This window comes from Salvelinus fontinalis, chromosome 35, assembly GCF_029448725.1.
Source record: "Salvelinus fontinalis isolate EN_2023a chromosome 35, ASM2944872v1, whole genome shotgun sequence".
Classification (NCBI taxonomy): Eukaryota; Metazoa; Chordata; class Actinopteri; order Salmoniformes; family Salmonidae; genus Salvelinus; species Salvelinus fontinalis.
The window spans coordinates 4,263,942-4,285,695 of record NC_074699.1 but is presented as its reverse complement, the minus strand read 5'-3'; the positions used below and the strand labels follow the sequence as shown (position 1 = coordinate 4,285,695).

Genomic DNA, 21,754 nt, shown 5'->3' with positions numbered 1-21,754 from the left:
CAGTGGCAAGAAATCATCCTTCAACACTACAGTAGCTGTACCGGGTTTATCTGTCTGCTGAGCTTAAGAAGAGGACTCTTTTGCGAGGGCAGAATAGTGAACCATCAAACCGTTGGTTCAATTACTCTCGTTTTCTGTCCCAATCTTTTACACTCCATTCCCTTGTCTTTCTTCATCTTACCTGCTCCTCCATTTCTCTTTCCCTTCCTCCCTCATTCCTTCCTTCCATCCCTGCCTCCCACCCTCCGTTCTCTGGGGTGTCAGTGCTGTGTCTGTGACACATAATTCAATTATGTGAGGGACACAGTGCATGACCACTGGGGCCCAGGCACACGCTGTACTCCACACTGGTAGAGCCGGGACAGACACACACACACACACACACACACACACACACACACACACACACACACACACACACACACACCATCTTTTTCCTTACAACCACAGCAATAAGCACCCGCGGAGAATCACATCGACTGGATCACAGCAGTTATAAGGTCTTTCAAATATGGCTCTGTTCTAATGAGACTTAGTTAAGTATGAACTACAGTTATTGCTTAGGCAAAGCCGTCTCTGATTTATACTCACAAATAATAATAATATATATGCTATTCATCCAAAGCCACTTACAGTCATGCATGCATAAATGTTTTACCTATGGGTGGTCCCGGGATTCAAACCCACTATCCTGGGCTGCCGTTGCAAGCGCCATGCGCTACCAAAACGAGCAACAGAAGACAGTGGTAGTAACAGGACAGTGAACGGACTGGAGCCCGCCGTTATGGTAACCTGTACCAATCAGAATGTAGTAATCAACTAAGACATGGTAGAATATCCTGCATAGCTACCTATCTTCTGAAATTCTCCTACGAGTCCAATGGCTGCTGTGGTCGAGATAATTCAGTGTAGAATGAAGAGGTACGGTCTACCTCAACTGCGCCAGGGATCACCTCATCAGTCCAGTCATCAACCTCAGACACCGCTTGAATTTAAACGCTCATAAAAATCAACCAATCCACGTCAGGTACTGATTTCAACTTTGAACCCACGTTCCTAATCTCTAACCCTTGTTTCCTTATTGCTCTTGACATGGTTTGCTGCCGGTCCTACTGTAAGTACCTACAGTACTGTACCATTCTGCTAGCGTGGCTGGGCGTTAAATATTAAATAGGACGATGATAGAGTGCAGGATGACATCATGCCATAAAATCCAGGCAATAAGAGAGAGAGCGCGGGGGGAGAGAGCGCGGGGGGAGAGAGCGCGGGGAGAGAGAGCGCGGGGGGAGAGAGCGCGGGGGGAGAGAGCGCGGGGGGAGAGAGCGCGGGGGGAGAGAGCACGGGGGGAGAGAGCACGGGGGGAGAGAGCGCGGGGGGAGAGAGCACGGGGGGAGAGAGCGGGGTGAGAGAGCACGGGGGGAGAGAGCACGGGGAGAGAGAGCGCGGGGGAGAGAGCGCGGGGGGAGAGAGCACGGGGGGAGAGAGCACGGGGGGAGAGAGCGCGGGGAGAGAGAGCGCGGGGGGAGAGAGCGCGGGGGGAGAGAGCACGGGGGGAGAGAGCGCGGGGGGAGAGAGCGCGGGGGGAGAGAGCACGGGGGGAGAGAGCGCGGGGGGAGAGAGCGCGGGGGGGGAGAGCACGGGGGGAGAGAGCACGGGGGGAGAGAGCGCGGGGAGAGAGAGCGCGGGGGGAGAGAGCGCAGGGGGAGAGAGCACGGGGGGAGAGAGCGCGGGTGGAGAGAGTGAAAGTGTTGATGTGTGCCAACTTCACCAGCTCAGTCACTTACTCTTTCTCTGTTAACAACACACACGGTTAACTTCTGATCTTTCATCACTCCAGTCAGCTAAGAGAGGAGGAAAGAAGGCATCACCCTCTGTGTGTGTGTGTGTGTGTGTGTGTGTGTCTGTGTGTGTGTGTGTGTGTGTGTGTGTGTGTGTGTGTGTGTGTGTGTGTGTGTGTGTGTGTGTGTGTGTGTGTGTGTGTGTCAGGGGTTGGGGTCAATTCCAGTCAAATTCAAATATGGTTTACTTTCTGAATTGACTGGATTTTAAATGGAATTGACCCCAGCCCTGCTGTGTGCGTGTGTGCATGTGAGCACACACAGATCCTACTGTGTACTCACAGACAGGTAGATGAGAGTACACAAATAGGGCCGCATCATCTCTGGACCCCAGAGTGCTTCAACAGTCAGACAGCAAGCCTGCCTTTTATAAGAAGTGGCCATCTAGCATCACTAACTCAGCGCACAAACAGGAGACAAGAGACACCTGGAATACGAATGAATGAATATCCCATAGAAGAGGGAAGAGGGCTGAGCACACATGAATACACGGAAATCTCATAGGAACAGATACCTGTAGAGACAGAAAGAGCATGCATGAATACATGACTAGCCCGTATGAATACATGAGTGCCTACTCCATGTCGAGTGGCAGTGTTGCTCAAATACATGGAGAGCTGAGGGAAGCAGAGGAGCTCTTAGAAAACCCATCTATCTCTACCTATCTACCTCATCCTTCTCTCATTCATATTCTACTCTCCTTTTTGCCTCTCCTTTTCCTTCTCTCTTCGGCCTCTCACAATACAAAAACAAGGACCGGGATATACACCGACTTATCTGCACTTGCAATTTCATAACGCCATTTTGCTGATGACAATATTGTGAGTTTTTCATCACTGCCGCCCACGCTCGCTGTCACTGCATACTTAACAGATATGGCACTGTGGAGCCAAATGTACATTCTTCTGTGTGTCTTTGTAAAAGGCAGCCAGCCAATCTGTATTGGTTCCCTCCGTAATCAAAAGATATGCTGCTGATTTCCCCTTATTTAATATCAATTTATTTTAATTAAATAATCACATGCTTATTAAGTGTCTCTCTCTTTCTCACACACACATGTATGTGTACGCCCGCAATATTAACACACATTTCAAGCGGCGCCTTTACAATTCTCCATACAGTTCGTTTACTATAATGCAGCAGTCACGACTAGACAAAAGATCTCATTGGAGACTTCATTAAAGGCTAATTGATTTAATTTGTGGTATTGATAGTGTACAAATTTGCCCCAAACAGGCTTAGGCCAGCCCATTACATCTGCCTGAAGATAACAATAGAGAAATGAATGACACATTTACAACAGAGGAGGGAATAATGGATTTAATGGACATTGATACAGATATGAGAATGTTTCACAATGAGAGACAGGGATTCATTTCACCACAGGCTCTGTCTCCATCTCCCCCCCCCCTTCCCCCGCTATTCTTTTCTGTTTCTCCTCCTCCTCCGCAGCTCTCTTCTCCTCTCATCCCTCAGAATTACAGGCTAATAGAATTAAAGCCGACTGATTGGAACGGTATGCCAGGGAGAAGGAAGTACCATAGAGCACCCATTCGACCCCAATGCTTCCTTTCCTCTGTTAGAACAGAGACCTAAAGCTTATCATCAGCCTGTAAAGAGAGAGGAAGAGAGGATGGAGAGGAAGATAAAGGGAGAGAGGAATAGAATGGAAGAGATGGAGGGAGAGAGAGAGAGAGAAGGGGAAAGAGAGCGAGAAAGAGAGAAAGATGGGGGGAAAGTGAAAGAAGGAGGGTAGAAGAGAATAAAGACAGTTTAAGAGAATGTTAGAGTAATGTGAGGGAAAAGAGAAAAGTGCTAGGTAGAGAAAGAAAGAGTTTTGTTTTGCCATTTGATCCCCATTCGATAACTGAAGAGACTTACCCATTTAAGTTTGATTCGTCACATGACTCATAAACAACAGGTGTAGTCTAACAGTGAAATGCGTACTTACGGGCCCTTCCCAACAATCCAGAGAGAGAAAAAAGGAGAAATAATAGAAAAGTAATAATAAATACACAATGAGTAACAATAACTTGGCTATATATAGCTGGCTAGCCAAACTTATCCTAGACTATAACTGTAGGCCTTTAAATATAGAACTTTTACTATTCATGAACAGCAACTTTATTCTAATATTTGGCCATCACATTGTCATTGCATATTGTAACAAGGAGAGTACACACAGTGTCAAGTCCCAAGCTGTGATCTTGGCAACCAATCACAACAAGTTAAGGAAAGTTCCAGAGAGAGAGCCAGAGTTCATCCCTACTTGTTTTCGGTTGTGGGGGATTGGTAGTGGTGTGAGCTGCTTGAGACTGCTGTGAGATGGTGACCAGCAGGGGTCTTCCTCACACAGGCTTCCTTATGTATTGTCACTGATAGAGAATTGCCCAATGCCGGCCCCGTGGACAACTCTGCTTGGGGGGCTTCAGAGATGTGTCTGTGGATTTCACCACCAGGAGGTCAAATTCATAAATCCAAAGGGCTCCTTAACAGCTTCTACCCCCAAGCCATAAGACCGTTGAACAATTCATTAAATGGCTACCTGGACTATTTGCATTGCCCCCCCCCCCCCCCCCTATTATTATGTATACAGTGCCTTCGGAAAGAATTCAGACCCCTTGACTTTTTCCACATTTCGTTACAGCCTTTCACAATGGCACTGTATATATATATTTTTTAATGTACACTGCTGCTACTCGCAGTTTATTATCTATGCAGAGTCACTTTACCCCTACCTACATGTACATACGTGCATTCGGAAAGTATTCAGACCCTTGACTTTTTCCACATTTTGTCACGTTACAGGCTTATTCTAAAATGGATTAAATGGTGTTTCCTCATCAATCTACACACAATACCCCATAATGATGAAGCAAAAATGTTTTTTTTAGAAAGTTTAGCAATTGTATAAAAAAAACAATACCTGATATATCAAATTCTCATATGTATTCAGACCCTTTACTCAGTACTTTGTTGAAGATTTTTTGGCAGCGATTACAGCCTCGAGTAGTCTTGGGTATGATGCTACAAGCTTGGCAAACCTGTATTTGGAGAGTTTCTCCCATTCTTCTCTACAGATCCTCTCAAGCTCTGACAGGTTGGATGGGGAGCGTCGCTGCACAGCTATTTTCAGGTCTCTCCAGAGATGTTCGATCGGTTTCAAGTCCGGGCTCTGGCTGGACCACAGAGGACATTCAGAGACTTGTTCCGAAGCCACTCCTGCATTGTCTTGGCTGTGTGCTTAGGGTCATTGTCCTGTTGGAAGGTGAACCTTGGAAGGTGGCGCTTGGCATTCAGGCCACAGAGTTTAATATTGGTTAGTAGTGCCTTGTGGCTTGCGGTTGAGGGCGGTGCAATTGCCATACCAGGTGGTGATACACCCCGACAGGTTGCTCTCAATTGTGCATCTGTAGTATGAGGGTTTTAGATGACAAGCCACATTTCTTCAGATTCCTGAGGTTGAAGAGGTGCTGTTGCGCCTTCTTCACCACGCTGTCTGTGTGGGTGGACCATTTCAGTTTGTCCGTGATGTGTACGCCGAGGAACTTAAAACTTTCCACCTTCTCTACCACTGTCCCGTCGGAGGAGATGGGGGGTGCTCCCTCTGCTGTTTCCTGAAGTCCACGATCATCTCCTTTGTTTTGTTGACGTTGAGTAAGAGGTTATTTTCCTGACACCACACTCAGAGGGCCCTCACCTCCTCCCTGTAGGCCGTCTCGTCGTTGTTGGTAATCAAGCCTACCACTGTAGTGTCGTCTGCAAACCTGATGATTGAGTTGAAAGCGTGCATGGGAGGAAGTACAGGAGAGGGCTGAGAATGCACCCTTGTGGGACCCCAGTGTTGAGGATCAGCGGGGTGGAGATGTTGTTTCCTACCTTCCCCACCTGAGGGCGGCCCGTCAGAAAGTCCAGGACCCAGTTGCACAGGGCGGGGTCGAGACCCAGGGTCTTGTGCTTAATGACGAGTTTGGAGGGTACTGTGGTGTTAAATGCTGAGCTATAGTCAATGAACAGCATTCTTACATAGGTATTCCTCTTGTCCAGATGGGATAGGGCAGTGTGCAGTGTGATGGCGATTGCATCGTCGGTGGACCTATAGCGGCGGTAATCAAATTGGAGTGGGTATAGGGTGTCAGGTAGGCTGGAGGTGATATGGTCCTTGACTATGTAAAAATGTATCACTAGCCACTTTAAACAATGCCACTTAATATAATGTTTACATACCCTACATTACTCATCTCATATGTATATGTATATACTGTACTCTATATCATCTACTGCATCTTGCCATCTTTATGTAATACATGTATCACTAGCCACTTTAAACTATGCCACTTTATGTTTATATACCCTACATTACTCATCTCATATGTATATACTGTACTCTATACCATCTACTGCATCTTGCCTATGCCGTTCTGTACCATCCCTCATTCATATATCTTTATGTACATATTCTTTATCCCTTTACACTTGTGTGTATAAGGTAGTAGTTGTGGAATTGTTAGGTTAGATTACTTGTTGGTTATTACTGCATTGTCGGAACTAGAAGCACAAGCATTTCGCTACACTCGCATTAACATCTGCTAACCATGTGTATGTGACAAATAAACATTTTATTTTATTTTGATTTGATTGATTTGACTAGTCTCTCAAAGCACTTCATGTTGACAGAAGTGAGTGCAATGGGGCGATAGTCATTTAGTTCAGTTACCTTAGCTTTCTTAGGAACAGGAACAATGGTGGCCATCTTAAAGCATGTGGGGACAACAGATTGGTTGAATATGTCCGTAAACACACCAGCCAGTTGGTCTGCGCATGCTCTGAGGACGCGCCGTCTGGGCAGGCAGCCTTGCGAGGGTTAACACGTTTAAATGTTTTACTCACGTTGGCCACGGAGAATGAGAGCCCACATGATTTGGTAGCGGGCCGTGTCGGTGGCACTGTATTGTCCTCAAAGCGAGCAAAGAAGTTGTTTAGTTGTCTGGGAGCAAGACTTCGATGTCCGGTCTGGTTTTCTTTTTGTAATCCGTGATTGACTGTAGACCCTGCCACATACGTCTCGTGTTTGAGCCGTTGAATTGCGACTCTCCTTTATCTTTATACTGACACTTTGCTTGTTTGATTGTCTTGTGGAGGGAATAGCTGCACCGTTTATATTTCAATCAAATTTCAATCAAATGTATTTATAAAGCCCTTCTTACATCAGCTGATGTCAAAGTGCTGTACATAAACCCAGCCTAAAACCCCAAACAGCAAGCAATGCAGGTGTAGAAGCACGGTGGCTAGGAAAAACTCCCTAGAAAGGCCAGAACCTAGGAAGAAACCTAGAGAGGAACCAGGCTATGAGGGGTGGCCAGTCCTCTTCTATTTGGTTATGTTTCCGGTCTCCTTGTCATGATTAAAAGCGGTGGTTCGCGCTTTCAGTTTTGCGCGAATGCTGCCACCAATCCACAGTACCTGGTTAGGAAAGGTTTAAATAGTCACAGAGGGTACGACATCTCCGATGCACTTGCTAATAAACTCGCTCACCGAGTCAGCGTATACATCAATGTTGTTGTCTGAGGCTATCCGGAACATATTCCAGTCCACGTGATCGAAGCAATCTTGAAGCGTGGAATCCGATTGGTTAGACCAGCGTTGTATTGACCTGAGCACGGGCGTTTCCTGTTTTAGTTTCTGTCTATAGACTGGGAATAACAAAATGGAGTCATGGTCAGATTTGCCAAAGGCAGGGCGGGGGAGGGCTTTGTATGCATTGCAGAAGTTCGAGTAGCAATGATCCAGAAAGCTACCAGCTCTTGTCGCGCATTCAAATTTAGAAAGTATGGTACTTAGGTTAGCTTTGTTAAAATCCCCAGCTACAATAAATGCCGCCTCGGGATGTATGGTTTCCAGTTCAAGCCTTGGTTTGAGGGCAGCGTGTGCCAATTGTCCTGTTGCGTAACAATCACATTTTGGAACAGTGAGTGCATTCTGACATCATGAGCATAAAAAGACTCATACTGGGGCGACCGTTAGAGATGTTTGGAACTCACACGTGAAAAGGTTAAGAGTTGAATCCTTGAAATTAGCACTTCGGAATGCTATCGCTAATACCAAACGATTCAAACTAACTTTTCAGTTAACCATTAGCATCAAATGGTATTCACCATTTAGTCTCCAGCATGAACATTTCATCCTGTGCACTCATCATAGTCTACATTCAGACTTCACAGCTCTACTACAGGAGCCAATTCCCTCAAATGAGTACTTGTCTTTGCCTAAAGACTTCTAACAGCATGCTAACACTGGTCAGTTCCAATTAGCACAAACGTTCATTTAGCAGGCCTTGGAATTGCATCAGAACATTGACATTTCACCCTGTGTGCAGCTAAAGAGCTTGGGTTTGAAGCTAACACCACTCTCCAGGAGCAGATTCTTTCAAATTAGCACTTTGCCTCAGAATGCTAACAGCATGGTAACACTGGACAGCTCCAATTAGCGCTAATTAGCCATGTTTCTGAGGTGGTCTCACTCATTTAAAGTCTGGTCTTGATCAAAAAGCGACTCTTCCTGCCTAAACTTTCTTGACATCCTATTAACGGCAATCCCCTCGCAGCTCAACGGGATGAAAAACCAAAGTATAAGCATTTCGCTACACTCGCAATAAGATCTGCTAACCATGTGTATGTGACCAATAACATTTGATTTGAAGTAACAACAGCTGTCAAACGTGTGTTACCCTAGAAATCGCAGAGCTGGCAACAACAGCTGTAGCCTCCCAAGCACAGTGAGGGGTACTGTACTTGAAAAACAACAAATGTGGAAAATTATAAAAAGAGAGAACTCTGAGAAAAAGTTGAGAGAGAGCTTGCGGCTTCAAACATGAATAGGATATGAAAGAATGTTTCCTTTATTCACCGCTGCTTGTTTCGCTTTTGAGGAAGGTGTCAAAGGAGGGAGAGTGAAAACCCAGTGAATCGGAGGCACAGACGACATGCCGAGGATTGTGGGTAGAGTATACAGACGCTTGGCTCAGAGGCTGCTGCTGCTGCTATCATTCAGCTGCTCTTCGTTGCTGGATTACAGAGGATTTAGAGCGGAGACAAAGACTAACATATTGTTTTAACAGCCAAGCTCATTTTGGGGGGTGACAGCAGATAAATTGACACACTAATTAGCGTGTTGGAACACACAGAGGGGCAAGCTTATAGACACACGCACACACAAGCGGGAATACAGGCGCACACAGGCCTTCTCAAATAAATCCCTCTATCCCACGTCCCCTGTTCCCACCTAAATATAATCTGGTGCCTCCTGTCTACATATTAATCCATATCAGAACTTCCATGAGAGCGGCGCTTGCTGTTGACAACATTGTATCTGTCAACCAATATGCCAACAATAGACCTGGAATTGGTCTCCCTAATCAGACCTTACTGAAAGACAACCATTCTCAACCCAGAGCTAGAGCTGTTATGGCTGAGTGACCAGATTCATATTAAGGCTCCACAGGCTACTGATTTAACATGAAGCTTTGTGAGGCTGTGTGTGTGTGTGTGTGTGTGTGTGTGTGTGTGTGTGTGTGTGTGTGTGTGTGTGTGTGTGTGTGTGTGTGTGTGTGTGCGTGCGTGCGTGCGTGCGTGCGTGCGTGCGTGCGTGCGTGTGCACGCACATGTGTAGTTTAACTCACAACTGACTTCAGCATCATATTAAAAACTCCATTGGGGACTCCAAGAAATACAGAAGCTGCGGGAGGTATTCTCAAAGAACCACGCCACCCGTCTTCCTCCTCAACGCCCCTGGGACAGTGGCATCGACCCGCTGGCAGGGTCTGCGCCTCCGTGCAGACGCATCTACCCTTTGTCGGTGGCTGAGTTCCAGGCCATGGAGGATTACATCCAAGAGGCGCTCCAACAAGGTTTCACCCGCACAGCCACTCTCCTGCGTCGGCTGGTTTCTTCTTCGTGGACAAGAAGGATGGAGGGTTCTGTGTAGATTACAGAAGACTCAATGAAATTGGTTGGTTGTGTATATCGATGACATCCTGATCTACTTGACTACCCTGACGGTCACAACACTCACGTTCGAGCAGTCCTGGAACGCCTCCTGGCTAAGCGCCTGTTCGTCAAGGCTGAGAAGTGCCAATTTCATCAGAAGGCGTTCTCCTCCATAGGCTACCAAATCAGCCCGCAAGGAGTGAGGATGGACGACAAGAAGGTAGATGCGGTCAGGTCATGGCCAGTCCCAACCCCCATAAAGAGGTTACAACGGTTTTTGGGATTTGCCAACTTCTACCGTCGTTTCATCAGGAACTTCAGCTCCGTCGCCGCCCCACTCACCTCAAGGGTGGTCCCCGTAGGTTGGTGTGGAGTCCAGCAGCCGACGGGACCTTCCATCTACTGAAGGGACGTTTCACCTCGGCCCCATTGCTCTAACACCCAAATCTCACGATCTCCTTTGTGGTGGAGGTGGAAACTTCAGAGGTGGGCGTGGGGGCAGTTATGTCTCAACAACAGGGTAATCCACAGAAATTGTATCCGTGTGCATACTACTCTTAGAAACTGTGCCCTGCAGAGAAGAATTACGACATCGGTGATCGAGAGCTCCTGGCGGTGAAGTTGGCATTAGAGGAATGGAGACACCATTCGTCATCCTCACCGACCATCGGAAACCTGGAGTACATATAGACAGCAAGGAGGGTCCTGTCCAGAATGCACCTATAATCCCATCCTCCCGAGTCGTAGCTCCTGTGGCCTGGGAAGTAGATGTGGATATTAGCCATTCTCTGGAGACGGAGCCCAGCATCCACTAACTGTCCTCTCGAGCACATCTACATTCCCACGAGGTTAAGGGATCAGCTGCTGACCTGAGCACACACAACTGTCGTCGCTGGACATACAGGTATTTCTCACACTATCCAATCCATCTCTGAGAAGTACCGGTGGCCCACCTTGACGCAGGACGTCACTCGTTACGTGAACTCCTATTCCGTATAGTATGTGCACAAACCAAATCCCCCCGGATCGCTCCAGCAGGGAAACTCCTTCCCGTGCCTCACCGTCCCTGGTCCCATCTATCCATTTACATTTTTACTGATCTCCCCTTCTCTGACGGTTTCACCACCATTTTGGTGGTTGTGGATAGATTTTCAAAACCCTGTCGTTTAATCCCTCTTTTTGGTTTCCCTACTGCACTCCAGGCCGCTGAGGCACTATTCCATCAGGTCTTCCGGTATTATGGCCTTACGGAGGACATTGTCTCCGACCGGGACCCCCAATTCACATCACGGGTATGGATAGCCTTTATGGAGAAGCTTGGGGTCACGGTCAGCCTCACTTCCGGGTATAGGCCTTAGTCCAATGGGCAGGTGGAGAGGATGAACCAGGTGTTGAGGAGGTTCCTGAGGAGTCACTGTCAGGACCGGCAGGGAGAGTGGGCTCGATTCCTTCCATGGGTGGAGTATGCCCAGAACACGCTACGTCACTCCTCCACTGGGTTGACCCCCTTCCAGTGTGTTTTGGGTTTTCAGCCGGCCCTGGCTCCGTGAACCCCGGGCCAGAGCGAAGCACCTGCGGTTGATGAATGGTTCAGGTGCGCAGAAGAAATGTGGAGCAATGCTCATGTGAGACTCCATCGTGCCATCCACCATCAAAAGGAGCAGGCAGACCTGCCACCTGCAGGGAGACCCCCGTGTACCACCCTGGGGATCGTGTCTGACTTTCTACCGGGAACCTCCCACTCTGCCTGCCTTGCAAGAAGCTGAACCCCCGGTTTGTGGGGCCGTTCAAGGTTCTCCGGAGGCTCAACAAGGTGATGTATAGGGTACAGCTTCCCAGTGACTATGCTATCTCACCTTCTTTTCATGTCTCCCTTCTCAGGCCGGTGGTTCCTGGTCCCCTAGCTGATGCTGTCCCCCACGACACCCCTCCACCCCCCCTGGACATTGAGGGGGGTCTGGCCTATCCCGTCAGATCTCTACTGGACTCCCGACGTTGTGGGGGTCGGCTCCAGAATCTGGTGGACTGGGAGGGGTATGGCCCAGAAGAGCGGTGTTGGGTTGGAGGCATTCTGGATTCCTACATCATCTGTGATTTCCACCTTTGCCGCCCGGACCGGCCCGCTCCTAGTCCTCGGGGCTGTCCCTCCGGCCGGCGTCGTCTACTTCCACTCCTCCCCTCCGGCGTTCGACATCACCGCTATACTAACCACCGGTCCTGGGATACATCATTACGCACACCTGGCATCAATCATTACGCGCACCTGCACGTCATCATCAGGCACACCTGGACTCCATTACCTCACTTATTACCTACCCTATATTTGGCACTCCCTTAGGTTATTTCTCCAGTCAGTATTGTGTTTCATGTATATACGCTATTCGTGTTTGTTATATTGTTCCATGTTCTTTTTATTATTAAACTCACCACCTGCACTGGCTTTCCGACTCCCAGCGTCTACGTTACAGCATCTGTATGACAGCGACTTACTGTACATTTCCTCATTCCTGGTTGCTTCCTCTTTCCTCATTTGCCCTTCTCTTCCCTTTTCTCCTCTCCTATTCACTCGCTAATGAGCCCCATTCACAGAGAGGTACGGTTAGAATTGAAAAAGACAAAAGAACGATTGTTTCAAACCGTTTCTCTCCATCTCTCCCTTCCTCTCTCCTTCGGTCTCCCTATCTTCCTCCTGTCTCCTTCTATCTCTTTCCTCCTCTCTCTTTATCTCGCTCTTCCCTCTAAATTTACTCATGTATAACTCTGACAGCAGAACGTCGTGATTCTACAGTACAAGCAGTGTGTGCTGTGAAGTTCAGTGCTGTACAGACTCAGCCAATCATACAGTGATGACACATGTCAGGTCTATGCTAGCGCCGCTCTGCCACTTATGACACCTTTTACATGACGGCCCGTATCAGTCTGATTATGATGATGAGACTGATGAATATGGATTAGTATGGTGCCATTTCTGAGCCGCTGGGTGATAGTTCTCACTAACAGGTAGGGAGAGCAGCCGTCTCTCATGTTTCCTACAAAAGATTGTCAAGGAACGAAAGAGAGCAAAGTGATGGGATCGCAAGAGCACTTTCTTTGCGTGCATTGCTTTAACTAAAGTGTAAATACGATGGATGATAGTCCAACTGTTTTTGGGTTATGAACAAACCTTCTGTTGCAATCACTCAGGTGTAGGCCCATGTGAAACTCAGACAGGGGAGAGCAAATAAACAATTATACCGCAATTGATATGACAACAATGTTCAGCACAAAGCTGTTTTAGCACAAATCTGAATTAGCCTGCATTAGCCTATGTAAGCTACTTCCCTAGCCACCCAGCTAGCCATTAGCCATTGTGTCATTCCCAGTGCTGACAGCTGTCACTGGGCCAGCTGCTCTGCTGTCAACCTAATATCACCAAAACATCACCAACTCTGCAGGCTGTTAATTACCTGCCAGAACCTCATTGCAGCTCTATAGACACATGACAGTGTCAAAGCTAAATTACAGAGCCAAAATGGATCACAGCCAAATCGCCCAACTACAGCCAAAGCTAAATTACTCTACCAACGGCCCATGCCAGAGTCAGCCAAGACTACCACAGCCAAGATATCCCCCTTTGTTTTACAGAGCAAATGAACCTCAGTATCATCACTATAAACACCCCACAGTCAAGTCATGCAGCTCAAAATGAATTAATACAGTCAAAGTATCATATTCACTCACTACAAGTAGATAACACAATCGATACAACTATCATATTCACTCAATGCAAGGCGACCAATTCTTACCATTTCAAACCACTTACCACATCTCTATGTCCGTGTCCTGCTCACGCCATCCAGCGCCTCTCTGTGCATGTGAAACAGCCTGTACAGTCTGTCCAGTTTAAATGTCATCTCTTCTCGTCAGTGGCTCCTCTACAGTGAGAGACAGGCCCTGTTACGTCTGCTCAGTGCTCCACTCCTGTCTCTCCTACACCAGCAGCTCCGCACAGTCACACAGTGAGGGACAGAGGGCTCATTCTGCTCCGCTCTGCTTCTTTAGTAAGGAGGATTATGATAAGAAGCTGCGTCCACCCGACAGACACACACACACACACACACGTTCATCCAATAATAGGGGGAGAGGGGTGTGTGTGTGTTCGTACAATATGTGTGTGAATGTGAACGTGTGTGTGTGTCCCACCCACCCATCCAACCCCCTCCCTACTGCTGCCTAAGGCTTGGAAGTGGGCTGGTGGAAATGACAGAGCAGAAGACAGACATGAGAGGAAATAGCCCCCATCCCTCTCTCTCCTCCTCTCCTATCGGAGGGCACTTGAACAAACATGTTACATAAGACCTCCAGTCATAGCTCTGGGGAAGGGGAGAGGGAAACACAAAATGTAACACACACACACACACGAGTAGGCATACAGAGTGCAAATACATACACACACTAAACAATCAGTGCCCCCATAGTCATACGCATACTGTCAACATGAATGACTTGACATGTATGCACACGTACGCCCACCACATACACGCACACACACACACACACACACACACACACACACACACACACACACACACACACACACACACACACACACACACACACACACACACAATCTTGCATGATTGGCATTCATGGGCGAAGCTGCAGTAACACACTCAATTACCACTGTTATTACAGACCAAGAGGCCCGGGGTCTTCCAAGGTCCTGCTCCTTTGTGTGCTAATCCAGAGCCTTAATAAGTCAGGTGGCCCAGGATGGGTGCAAGGCGGTGGGGGAGGCCTCTTGGCGAGCCTCTGGTCTCAGTTTCAGGCCCGGGCCAGAGAGGGCAGCTTTACAGCAGTAATCCACTGTTTGTCTGACACCAGCCCTGATCCCTTAATCCACATGGCTGCCTAGCTAACCCCCCCCCCCCCCCCCCCCCCGACACACACACACACAGACAGTCACAAACACAGTCACACACGCACACACCACCCTGGGGTACAGACACCAGCTGTTGGGCTCAGCTGTGTGGCTGGGGTCTAGGGTCTGGTCTGGTGGTGTGTGTGTGGTTGCGTTTGTGTAAGTGTGTGTTTTTGTGCGACCATTAATGTGTATACACTGCTAAAAATAGCTGTGATTTTACAATAACATTTCACAATATTTTACTGTATTCATGGTTTTATTGTGAATGGCAATGCCTGTTGGGTAATTTTTTTACCGTTATGTAAATATGACTGTCAATTCTAATCGAAGAAGGATTTTACAGCCACTGCGTGGCATTCTGGGATCGCCACTGCCAGCCAGAAATCAATTTTGAATTCAAGAGAAGTGAAGGTTTGGATTACTTAATGTTATAGGCTAACTTTACAGGCTTGCAACAAACTCCCTTCAAATATTATTTTATTACAGACACGTTTCGGACAAGTTCTTTCATCAGGACACAATGACTTAGCCTAGCTGACGTTATGTTTTCACGTTTGAACATATGGGGGGCGAGCTAGCTAGCTAGCCTGACGTTACAGCAGCTCGCTGTGCGTGTAACGTTAACTAATTTAACATGAGCTGCAAGAACAGCGCCCTGGATACAGTGGTTGACTAGCAGCATTTCAGGAATGGATGTTTGTGATTGCAATGTTCTCTGCGGGCTATGTTCGCCTAGCTGTGCTGCGGTGGACGGGCTACTAGCGTCGGTGCAGCAGGGGACAGTCTGGTTCGTCTGACCAGTCTGTCACCAAAGACAGTGTGGTGCTGTCACCTAGGGAGCTACCCGGGATCGAGGAGAGTCAACCTATCTGGAGCTGCCCGTTTCCAAAATGGCCTACGCGTGAGTAGCACCAACCAACGGTGATAAAGATGATTGTATTTTCTGTAAAATATTTTTTCGGTATCTGTTCTCACGACTACTAGTCGTAAACTAACAGTAGAAGCCTGACTGAGATTTCATCCATTCCACATCTATTTTACTGCAAAATTCTCGCACCAAAAAAAATAAATTGTTACACAAAGCAGAGAGGCGATAATTTACTATATTTTGGCTTTATTCGAATAGTTGTGGTTATCAAAAAGGTCTAATAGTGGTGTAGGAGTTGGGCGTTAGAGAGGCTAATGTTAGGTAACTTGGCCAAGATTGACCTAGGTACCTCTTGACACGTGGTGTGATTTATCTAGCTACACGCTGCAGCAAGTAACATAAGTGCCGTGCAGCCAATGTTAGTTCGCTAACATCATCCTAGAAACATTTGTGTTTAAGCCATTAAGCAATACCAAAGTTGAACTACAAAAGGTAAAGAGGACATTTCGTGTGCTTGCTCTGAGTGGCTGCCAATTGTATTGGTTGTGGGGAGTCTCGAGTGTAGTATTAGTAGTGGCTCTGTCTGCTGCCTACCTGTCTTGTTTCTGTTTTCGTTTACCTCAGCCATTTGGTCAAAATGTTCCATTGCAAATGTAATACCTGTGACCATATGTCTGTTACTGGTTTTGAGTTCACTCCGCACATAAAGCTGCACTGTAACACATGTCATTTTAACGATCAATGTGGGGTGCCTGAACGCTCCCGGACATACCGTAAATTCACTGCTCTTAAGGCGCATATGTATAGAAATAATATAGCTGATGGGTCTGTGCTGAGAGATTGTCAACAGCAATGTGACACTCCCTTAATGTGTGGCTCAGTCTTGTGCAGTCAGGTGTGACACCTTAACCTCTTTTGTTCATCGCTTGAAGGCACATATTCAAGAAGGATTAGCCTCCCGAGTGGCGCGGCTGTCTAAGGCACTGCAGTGCTTAAGGCGTCACTACAGATCCGGGATCGATCCCGGGCTGTGTTGCAGCCGACTGCGACCGGGAGACCCATGAGGCGACTCACAATTGGCCCAGCACCGTCCGGGTTAGGGGAGGGTTTGGCCGGCCAAGATGTCCTTGTCCCATCGCATTCTAGCGACTCCTGTTGCGGGCCCAGGTGCATGCACGCTGACACGGTTGCCAGTTGTACGGTGTTTCCTCTGACACATTGGTGCTTCTGAGTTAAGTGAGCAGTGCGGCTCGGCAGGGTTGTGTTTCGGAGGACGCATGGCTCTCGACCTTTGCCTCTCCTGAGTCCATATGGGAGTTGCAGCGACGGGACAAGACTGTAACTACCAATTGGGGAGAAAAAGGGGTTACTACTAATAACAAAACAAATAAAAAAAGGATTAGAAATCAATTCCCCATTTAGAGATTGTGACATCAAGTCCACTGTTATGTCAAGTTTCGCATCCCATGTTTCTAGGAAACATCAAAGCAATGGTGTAGAACATCTAGATGACTCTGTGCTAGACTGACACGTTGCAGCTGAACCTTTGGACCGGGCCAGTGTGCCTATGACATCCGATAGTTTAGATGAGCCAGAAGAGCTTTTCGCTGTCGAAGAAGATCTATTTTTATAAAAACATGACACTTTTTATTTTGAAATTGCAAGATGAACTATTGTTGTCTGCAACTACTATTAATGAGGAGTCTATGACAGTGGCCTGGCACATTTACTTCAGAAACTAAGTGATAAGTTGACTGGACATTGGAATCCCAGAGGCCACTATAAGCAGCATTATAGATGACATAAAGAAAGAGGATCTCCTTAAGGCCTGCAACAGTGACGTTTTAAACACAGACCTAATAGCAGTAGACCACTTTAAAAAATCATTTCTATTACGTTGAGCCTGTGCCCTTGTTCTTGGGTAATGATGACAAAGGTAAAAGAATGTTTTTCCCAGTATCTGTACAGAAGGCTGCACTTTTTAAAAGTGAGTCTGTATGTGAGAAGCATGCTGCAACCCATGCCCAACCCTCGACAGAGAATGTTTTTCAGAATGTACAGGATGGGAGGGGAGTTCAGGGGGATCCATTGTTTAAAACTGAGCCGTCTTCTGTTTTTCTGACAATCTATTCAGGATTCATTTGAAGTTGTCAATCCACTCGGTTCCCGGATTAAAACACAACGTTGTTGCAATTGACTTTCCTCTGACAGATATTATATCAGCTATAGATTGTATGCAGCTTGTTCATCTGTGTAGAGAGCAGGATTTTCAATACTTTGGCCTAGACAAAGTACTTGACCCTCTCATCAAAGATCTGAAAACTCTGGAGAAGAGTGGAATTAAGATAAGGGACGGGCGAGTTCTAAAAGGTACTTTTAGGCGACAATTTAGGATCTCATTTGCTTTGGGGGCTCCTGGAGAATTTCAGTATGAGCAGTACTTTCTGTCACTACTGTGATATTGCTAGAAACACTTTCAGAACATGTGCAGCACAGCAAGAACCGGTACAGTCATATCGAACCCATTCGCAGGATTTAGCTGCAAGTGCAACAGATTCGGTGTGTGGTGTCAAATTCCACTCGCCTTTCAGTCAGCTAGCCTACTTCCACGTTTACCAGCCTGGCACCATGTCGAGGGCATGACCTGTTTGAGTGCATAGTTTCCTATGATCTAGCTTTGTTGATTGCTCGGTTAGTTCAGGAGAAACATTTGACTTATTTACAACTCAACCCACGCAAAAATGGATTCGAACATCAGGGAAACGATGCCAACGACAAAACATCTCTCCTCGAAGTGAAAGGCACAGTGGACATGCAGTGAAAAATTGGTGCTTCCTCAGATTGCTACTCCTGTCACAGCAGGTCAGGTGACTTATATCATTATCTCCTCATTAAGGAGTACATCACCTTTAGGAGAGAGTTTTTTCCTGACCATGCCCCGAAACCAAAACATCACTACCTATGTCCCTATCCAGTGGTTTAATATGAATGCTGGAATTAGGTGAATGTCAGTGACGATTTCTCATATCTATTTTGTAGAACAATGAATTTACAGGAAATCTAAGAAGTGATTTTGTCATCTCTTCCATGTCTCCCTTATGAAACATTGCTACACTACTGGAAGGCATACAAGGGCTTGCTGTGGAGAGCGAGAATGATCTGCAGTTTGTGAACGAAGACTAACTTGCAAACTTCCGCCGACCAATTCAGTGCTGAAGACAGACGAGCAGCGGGAAACTTGAAGGTAAAGAACATGCAGCATAAAGAGATGATAGACCTCAACTGTCACTCACTCCCGTTGCGCCGGCTGGCGCATAGGGCATCTACAAGGGTCTTCCACTGTTGTCTGTCCAGGGAAGTCTTCTCTATTGTGCCCTGGCTGAGCTGGTGTTGCTGGAGCTCTGCCTCTACTGTTATATGCCATGTTGTTTTAGATTGTCTTCAAGTGTGCAGGGAAGTGCCACTCTGGTAGAGCAGGTTCCACTTCCTGATCCACCTCCAGCGCCTTTGCTTGATCGTTGACATGCCATCCTGTTTTGCCAGTTTGACGGAGGTCTTGATTAGATAGGATCTTAGACCAGTAGATGTAATATGTATTTTCAAAAGCAGGTTTGAAGGTATGAAAGGCAGATCATTTATTTGGGATGCGTCAGGTCATCCTCCAGTATTCTGAACCATATAGAACAGTTAGTACACAGAACAGCTGTTGCAGAGTTTAAAAACTGTTCTGAGTTTTGTTTTAGTCTTTGACTTGCTTGTATTTTCCTGACTTCTATATCCTATTGACTCCCATAATAGACCTTAGACATGTAAATAAAAATGTGTTCTGATAAAGTTGTACATTTTATGAGAAAAAAAACAATATTGCAGCAATCCAGTCTCTAATTTCATCATTCAGTTACTATCGGGCAAAACACAACCTAATGCAAATGCATCCAACAAGTTTGTAGAGTCACAAGCTTGATGTAGTAATTGTGTGCAAGACATATGGGACCAAATAGTACATTTTTGACTACTTTAATACACTATAAGTGAATATGCCCAAATACTTATGACATCTTCAAATAGGGGCACAAAGTACATAAAGTGCTTTAATTTCTAAACGGTAAAACAATACCCTCAAGTAAAAGGTGACATTCCGTACTGTTGCCTCATAGGAAAGATTTCATCTGAAATCCAAAATGCTTTGTGTGCTTTGTTCTTCCAGAACATGGATTAATTTAATCATACTCAGAACCTGGCCCCTCCTCACCCCTCTCTTCTCCGAGCACCTCAAACATGTTGCCTTTATCCCCACTCCTCAGTAGACCATGGCCTACAGACTTTAGAGTCAGCTGGGACAGGATGCCAGCTGGAATCCGTACAGCAGTGGTACAACATACAAAGACCATCAGCAGGAGACAGAATAGAGATGGTGAGATTGGTCGTCGATCAAATGCGCCAGCACAATCTTAATCTGTCCAGAGCAAAAATGTCACAATGTTGTTAGGAGTATCATTCGAGAGTACCCCAGACGTTTTACTGATGTCTACCTAGATGGAGAGGTAATTGGACATGGCTTTGGCTCGCTTAGAACATGTCAACCGGGATAGCACACTGGCGCGGCGGCGAAAAGAGAAAAACTCTCGCTTGGAGTCAGCAGAAGGAAGAAACACGTCAAGAGGCCTAGCGGACCAGTACGGACGTGTTAGGTGGCAACCTGAAGGCCTCCCCTCGGGGGGGAAACAGAGGAGACCTTGGAAGACCTGAAGAGAGAGATGGCACAAATTTACTCACAAGAAGGGATGGGAGAAGCAGAGAGAGGAGAGAAGATACTTGAGAAGGCATAAATACTACAGCAGCAGCGCTACCTGAACGGGAACCATCCACCCTCCACGTCAGATGTCAAGGAAGGATGGCCATTTCTGTTCTCACAAAGGGGCCTATACTCCCACTTCCATCTCTCAACCGACTTTCCCACCCTACACAAGCTGCCGGAGGCCATTGAGAGGAGAAGCCAGACAATACTGAAGTTCTGTCAAGTCAACAAAGGCCAACCCAGGGGTTCAAGTCTTGTCTGCCTTTTAAGAAAACGAGGACACTAACAAGGCCATCTGTGTCATGCTCGTCATTTTGGCTTACTTTAAAGATCCTAAGGAGGGCGTCTTCCTTCAGGCTGATGTAAATTCTCACTCAAACACACACACAGAGACACACACACACCTGAGTTGTAATATACTGTATTTTACTGTATTATTTTCCAGCCTTCTGCCACAGCTTCTGACAACCAAAGATCTGTTCCCTTACTCAGCACCCCTCGGTTGATTGTACAAGGTACTGTATAGACCTCCTCTCATTAAAGTCCGCTATGTAAAGGAAGCCAAGTAATGGGATTGAGCATGTGATTGTGTTGGGCACTACCCATTTTTGGGGGAGGGGAGAGGCGGGGGTCCTATGAGGGGGATGGTTGCTGGAAAAGGGTATATATTGAAAAGATGATCCCTTATCATTAGGTTTATCTACAGTACTTCAGGAGAGACGTTGATGAAACACACAGCCTGAAGGCTGTCCATTGAAGGACAGGTGTCGTCGGGCCACATACCAGCTTTGTGAACGGGATGGCTGCACTCTTTGCAAGCTACTACAACTTCAATCTGCAGTATCTGGAGGAGGCCTCATGCACACCTGAGTTTGTTCAAAGGTAGTCTAAAACTCAAGCCAACTCATTTAGGTCTGGTTTACACAGGCAGATCAAATCTTCTGCTAATTATTGGGCAAAAGATCAGAATTGGGCTGCCTGTGTAAATGCCTTATATATAGCTGTAGGCAGCATGCTGGGCCCCCTATTCACTAACTTGCAGATAGTGTGGTTAAGTACTGTGATTCGGAAGTTGGCTGGATTTGTGCAGCAGTGTACCAGTGGATGGTGGTGATATGTGATGTATGGTTCTAGGCATTATGCTTGTAGCTCCACCTTGCTCTCTGATAGGCCAGACCGTACACCTACCCAGGCCTCTTAAAACTACTCGACCTCTACCTAGCGGCTGTTTCTGATGGTGCCGCCGATGAAGGCACACAACACACACGGTTTGTTTACTTGGAAAAGAGAATATTGTTTACAGCTATTCAATTGTTCTCTCACTCTCTCTTTCTCTCTGTTTCATTGTTTTTAGAGGCAGAA

The 21,754-nt window shown here is 46.8% G+C and overlaps 1 pseudogene; it reads left to right on the top strand.

Annotated features, from left to right (window-relative positions):
• Positions 1-19,872: 19,872 nt before the first annotated feature.
• On the top strand, positions 19,873-21,278 carry LOC129834108 (uncharacterized; annotated as a pseudogene).
• Positions 21,279-21,754: the final 476 nt, after the last annotated feature.